The following is a 6,511-nucleotide window of genomic DNA, read 5'->3' as shown; positions in this document are numbered from 1 at the left end:
TCTCATGCTTTTAAAACAATCTATGAACCTCTATTAAGAATTTTTCGATCTAATTTGACAGGAGAAAGCACAGAGCAAAATCTCATCCGTTTCCGTGCTTTTTATCGTTACGAGCGAACAAATCATTTAAAGATGGCGGCGGAACGACTGGTTTTGCGACCATGTTTTTTCGCGCAAATGAAGACAAATTGCTTAAAATTCAGCCCTGATGCTTAGCGGTCATATGAATCCCGTGTTTTCCGTGCAATGATGTATGAGCACGTGGTGGCGCGAACTTGATGTGTTTAAACAAACCTGATCACACGACATACAAGAAAATAACACTGCAACTCGCGCAAGATACTTTTGACCTCAAATTCAAAAGATGAATGATCATTTTTCACGGAAGATTCAGTGCGATGTGACCGCTACATAATAAGCTATCATAAGTTATCTGTTGTATCAGTTAATTAATAGGAATCGAGTTTTTAATTTTTGGATTGAGTTCAGGATTTTATGTCGGAATTTGTTTGCTTTGTGATGACGGTTCCGAGAGATTTTGTGTTGACATATCAAATCTTCTTCTTGATTCTTCTATCAAACGTTTGGTGTGTTGTGTCGGTGAATAAGTTAGGATAAAGGATGATCTCAGCTCTAAAATGGCGGCACATCACCATCGATCCCACATTATGCTCATGTAGGGAATCGAACTGGGTTTTCGGCATTGCGAGCGAACACTTACCCCTTGCGCTACCCCACCGCCCAACAATGAACTAGTGAACAGATTTATCTGACACGCCGTGATATAACTGGAATCATGTTAAAAGCGGCGTTAAACCCAACTCACCCACTCACTCACTCTCTTACTCCACCTCCTACGACACCAAGAATAGGTTTAACACAAAAACGGAATCAAACCCGGGTCTATGGCGTTACAATGTCCTCCAACATCATATCCATATTAAACATCAGATATTTGTTTGAATCTTTTTTTAAATCCTCACGTATCGGCAGGGTAATGTGTGGTTCATTTTGCAATAGACACCACGTGTACACAATGTGAAGAACCTACTCGAACCAGTCCCAGGGAAGCCGTCACGTTGTATATTCTTGACATATCATCACCTTACGACTGGATAATCAATTTCAATTTGTCTGTGCCCTAATTGTCGTTTCCGGATAAAATGCATTACCTCAGGCCCATTTTCCGGTTTGAGAATGTTCTTAATGACCCGAAAACAGTGTGCGGGTTTTTCTTCCAAATGTGTCACCCATCGTATTCATGACAAGTTGAACAGTTGCAACTTACGTTTCTGGTGCACCGACCTTTCGCCTGAACGCAACTGTTAAGGCCTCGATGCCACCTAGATGTTTCGATAAAACAAAAGCAGACGTCAAAACGTATTTTCTCTCCCACAAAATAGATGGTCAGAAATTAAGATCCAGACCACAGATGCCGGTAGCATGTCCATTATGATTGACTGTACCACACGACCAGCGATTAGCCAAGACCTCCTCCGGCTCATCTCTGTTAGGCCCGGGCTGATAAGAGGTGACAAATTGGGTAGGAAATCCCCTCTTTATCGTCTCATCAGCATCAAAGACGCGGGATGGGGCTTCTGTTTCCATGATGGTCGCTGGCTGGAATTTCCTTTGGTGCTTCTCTTGAAGTACAATATGCCAGCTATATGATTTGTTTGCTTGTTGTTTACCGCGGCACTCAGCAATATTTTACCTATATGGCGGCGGTCTGGAAATAATCGGGTCTGGACCAGATTATCGAGTGATTGATATCTACGCAACTGGGATAGATGACATGCATCAACCAAGTCTACGAGCCTGACCACCCGATTCCGTTAGTCCTTTCGTCAAGCATAGTTGCCTGGTATGGCAAGCATGGGTTCTCACCCGGATCTTCACGGGTCAGGTGCATTTTGCTTTAGCGAAACGATAGTTGTGTTATCGGGTGGCCCAGTCGTCTTAGGCGCCGCGATTCGCTGTGCAGAGTTGCGTTCCTTGGGCACGCCAGAAACCTATGATTGTGGGTTCGAATCCCGGTTCGCCCCGATCATGTTTCTAGGTTTGTCAGCACCATACCCGTGCTCGTGGGTTTCACCAAAGTGGTAAACGTCTGAGACCTGCATCACTGCGGGCTTTCCTCCCACATTAAGCTGATACGCCGTGATATAACTGGAATACTGTTAAAAGCGGCGTTAAACCCAACTCACTCACTCACCAAAGTTTCAAAAGCTTTAAATCTTAAAACAGGGGGGTAGCTGTTAAGTGACACCAGGTGTGGTCTCCTCGTCATCTCAAAGCATGTATTCCGAGGCAGAATCCTTTCTCACCTCCATCTCTGCACTCAGTTTAAAACCGCACTGCCAAATATTCCATGTTTGTGGCGACGACTTGTAAATAAACGAGTTTAAAACTGCACTGCACGCCAGAAACCTATGATTGATGTTTTTACAAAATGTTCATTCATTGCATGGCGACTAACGGGAACGGGTGGTCAGGCTCTGTGTCTTGGTTAATGCGTGTCATCCTGCCCCAATTACGTAGATCGATGCTCATGATGGCAATTACTTGATTGTCTGGTCAAGACTCGATTATTAACAGACCGCCGTCTTATTGCTGAGTGCGGCGTTAAACAACATACAAACATTCATTGGACGTGAAACATAAAGAAATGTTGCGTCTGAAGTATAAACAATAAACAAAACGTAATTACTTACACAATGAAATCTCCACGAAGTCGGTTTCCTTGACGTTTGGCCGCATCTTGAACCCGTCCATTCACAAGACGTATAGGTGTTCTATAGGAACTGCCGCAACGCGCCTGCAAACAACTCGCCAACAAAACACCACTTTGCAATAAAAACGAAGAAAATGAACAACAAAGCGATGACGTTTACAACGTATTTACAACTTTTTAACCCAAGAACTATGCGGAAATAAATGTCTAGAAAACGTGAAACACATACCGTCAGTGAAATTGATCACATTCAGCGTTGAAATACGTGAAACATCGCTTCAACTTGGAAAAAAATGAATAACAAATAATCTTACGCGTGGCTTCTTTGATTAACATATCTATCTGAGAGTAATTGTCCTTGTAGAATACGATACGTCAGGCTGACCAATCAGTCAGCTCTTTACGCATATCCTTTGAAGTTAGCTTATTTAGAGATGTCTCATTCATTTGTAAACACGTGCTTCAGTTCACTGCAACCTAACTTCCGAGCCATACAACAAAAACAAATATTTTCCAACAAAATTAAACCTCCCCATTAACTTTACGTGTTTATTTTTTCTCAACATTTACACAAATCCTTTGGGTATTCTAAACAGCTTTTTCATTCAATCACGTCATTACTTCATTCCGTTTTCCGTATCCTTCTTCCGGAACAAGGTTATTGTATTACCCGGGTCGAACTCCTAACATCGTGCCTCTTGCTTGAGCTAAAAGCATTTCCACTTGTACCACAAATGTTTGTGTTTTAGACGAAAGCAAAACTTTCGTTGGCTTATTTGTGCCTTTGAACTTGAACGGTAAAAGAGATAAGGTTGCAACCGTTTGGCATGTTGGATTTGTTCAGACTGAAACCTCACTGGCTTTGTCGGAGTATGCTGAGCAGCGAATCCTTGTCTCGAAATTCAAAACTGCATCTAACGAATTGAGGATTTAGTGTAACCGCAAGTTTGTCACTTTCAAGATCTCGGAGAGTCTCGCGGCTTTTGGCAATATCACGTGCTGGGGGAGTTGAGGCGGCATCACAGCTTTTTTGGTGACGTCACGGATGTTTTCCCACGAGTTTCTGCGACAGCGCGTCGTGTTGAATTCTTGATTGGATCACGACGACCTAGACATAATAATAATTAGATGCTTCAACTTGGATAGAAAACTTGACATCTCACACATGCTTAACTCGTAAAGATGTATTTTGATGACGTTTCCTGTTGATGTTTTTATCATGTTTATATGTTTGCGTTTTTCATGTTTTATGCCACACAATGGACCGTGAACAATATTATTATTTATTCAATTCAAACTATTTGCACAAATAACAAATTAACAAATAAAAAAGAGACCGGGCTAGAATTGATCTTCAGCAACCCACATTTGTCGTAAAAGGGGACACTGCTTGTCGTAAATAGCGACTAACGGGATCGGGTGGTCAGGCTCGCTGATTGGCTGATACGCGTCACCGTATCCCATTTGCGTAGATGCCGACGGAGTGGATCGTTGTTCACAACATCAATCACTTGATTGTCTGGTCCAGAATCGATTATTTACAGACATCCCCCATATTGATGGAATATTGCTGAGAGTTAAACAACAAACACAAATTTCGATTGAGTTGTTTACTTTTGAACTTTAACGCGAAAGCTAAACAGTTAAAGGATTCACTCCTCACGTCAAACAGTAAGGTTCAAGATGTTCACAAGGTAGTCGGTCTCACAATCCCTAAATCATCATTTCCCTTCCAACCAGCTTTACTGTGGTCCATGGTCTAATGGTAGGGCGTCCGCGTCATACCAAAAGACATTAAAAGATGGTACTTGTTGTTACCCTGTCTGGGGCTAAAACAAGGACTAGTCGGCTCGGAGTCAGTATACTGTGTCTGAGTGGGGTATTCATGTTAAACTGCGGCATGGTATCTCCGTGAGCTAGCACTATAAATCGGCATCAGTCCGGACTAGTACAAGCAGCCACACACATACATACACGTGCATGCACGTCGCTATATAAGTGCAATAATCTTAGACGCGACGTTAAACCCCATCTCACCTCACCTCTACTGTAATGTTATAGCCCTAAATGAAGCGAGTCTAGATTTTCTACAGGTTCTGCCCTCTCATTTGGGCTCCTTTTCAATGTAAACCAGCTAAGGTCCAGACGTTGTAAATGGTGCCTGGGTGAAACTGAGACAGTTTCATCTCTAACTGCTTGGTTGATCGACATTACAAAACTTGACACACACATTGGGGTTCGATGGAGATTAGTCAGACTGACAATTTGCCCAAGCCTGGTACCTCTACTTAAAACTCGACTCGTAAAATAGGAAAGTATTTTCTCACCGCTAACGGTCCTAAAACCGCGGCCCGTCTCCGTGGTTTCTTTTTCTTTCTGAATTCGGTTCCGGTTCCGCATTTTGTAAGATATTTTCCTTTGGAAGCTGTATATTTTAGTGTAACCCGTCCTGACGACCAGTAGTGTCGTAATCGACTTTGCTAATCAGGAAAGATATTTTGAAGCCTGTTGTGAGCATATTGATACAGTTGTTAATTCTTCCCCGCAACGCGTTTTGCAGGGATATTAAAATGGTCACCGTCAGTCAGTGCAAGATATCATTTCCGGAGCAGGTCTTGAAAACCGTACGACATTTCTTAACCAAACTTGGCACGTTGATAGGTCTAGTGGTGAGGTGGTGCCTTTTGATAGTTTGGGAACTTTGAAAGGAATATTTTTCGTGTGTCCATCGCACTAAGTTTCATATATTTATTCACGACAAATATTTACCATAGCGGGGGATATCGATGATATTATCCTCTTGTTTATATTAAGGTTGGAGTGTTTGGGAAATCGAAATAAAAAATACTTAAAATTAGATCAACTTGCCCATTTATTTTTTTTAAAAAGTGACGGGAAACAAGAATAGCTTTTAAGATGTCCCAGGAGGATGCGTGTCTTTACGTCAGATAAAACAGAAGTGGGCGTGAAGATTAATATTGTTTTTAATTAATAACTACCCTCGATTGAAGAGTAGATGCAAACAAATCGCTCGCTGAATTCAAATTATATTCCCATTTATGTTGACCAAGGTTTGACAAACAACACAAGCGAGAACCTCAACAAGCGATCACATTTTAGTCATGTTTAATGAGCCGCCCACAATGTCTACAAAGGTGACAGGGAGATTTCAATATAATCCATCTCGATGTCCCCCAGTGTGTAGTGTAGCCTTGTATGATGTCGTAACTCGACACTGCTTGAAGGTGCTGGAGCTTAGCTTTAGGGTGTGCCCTGTTCGATCAGGTGAACTGGTTGTACAAGCAGGTGTCGTTGAATTCGAGAACGACACCCTGTAATGCATCATATTATTGCCAGCGTGACGTCTTAATGGCTGTCTTTGTATTGTTTTTTTCCCTTTACCATTGGAATGGCATGTGTAAGGAGCGAGATGGATCTTGACAGACATGTGATGCGCGTGTTAATTGTGCGCGTGACACTTCCAATAAAACGTCCACGAACGAACAAGATATGGAATTTTCTGTCGATCCTCAATTTACCGTAAAACGTTATTTAATGTGTTATGTCATTCCGTAAATGGGATATCCCTATCAAATGCCCTCGTGTCCGGTGCACGGCTTCGCAACATCGATACTTACATCTCTTTTGTCTGTTTTTCATTGATGACAATTTGCGACAGCTTTGTTTAAATTCAAACCATCAACTCAAGAGAGAAAACAGTCTCGAATATCTGCCGAAACAGATTTCATTGGGTGTAAAAGGCAAAATAGTGATGAA

This window comes from Haliotis rufescens, unplaced genomic scaffold, assembly GCF_023055435.1.
Source record: "Haliotis rufescens isolate VD_foot unplaced genomic scaffold, xgHalRufe1.0.p SCAF_12, whole genome shotgun sequence".
Taxonomy (NCBI): Eukaryota; Metazoa; Mollusca; class Gastropoda; order Lepetellida; family Haliotidae; genus Haliotis; species Haliotis rufescens.
Note: the sequence above shows the minus strand (reverse complement) of the source record.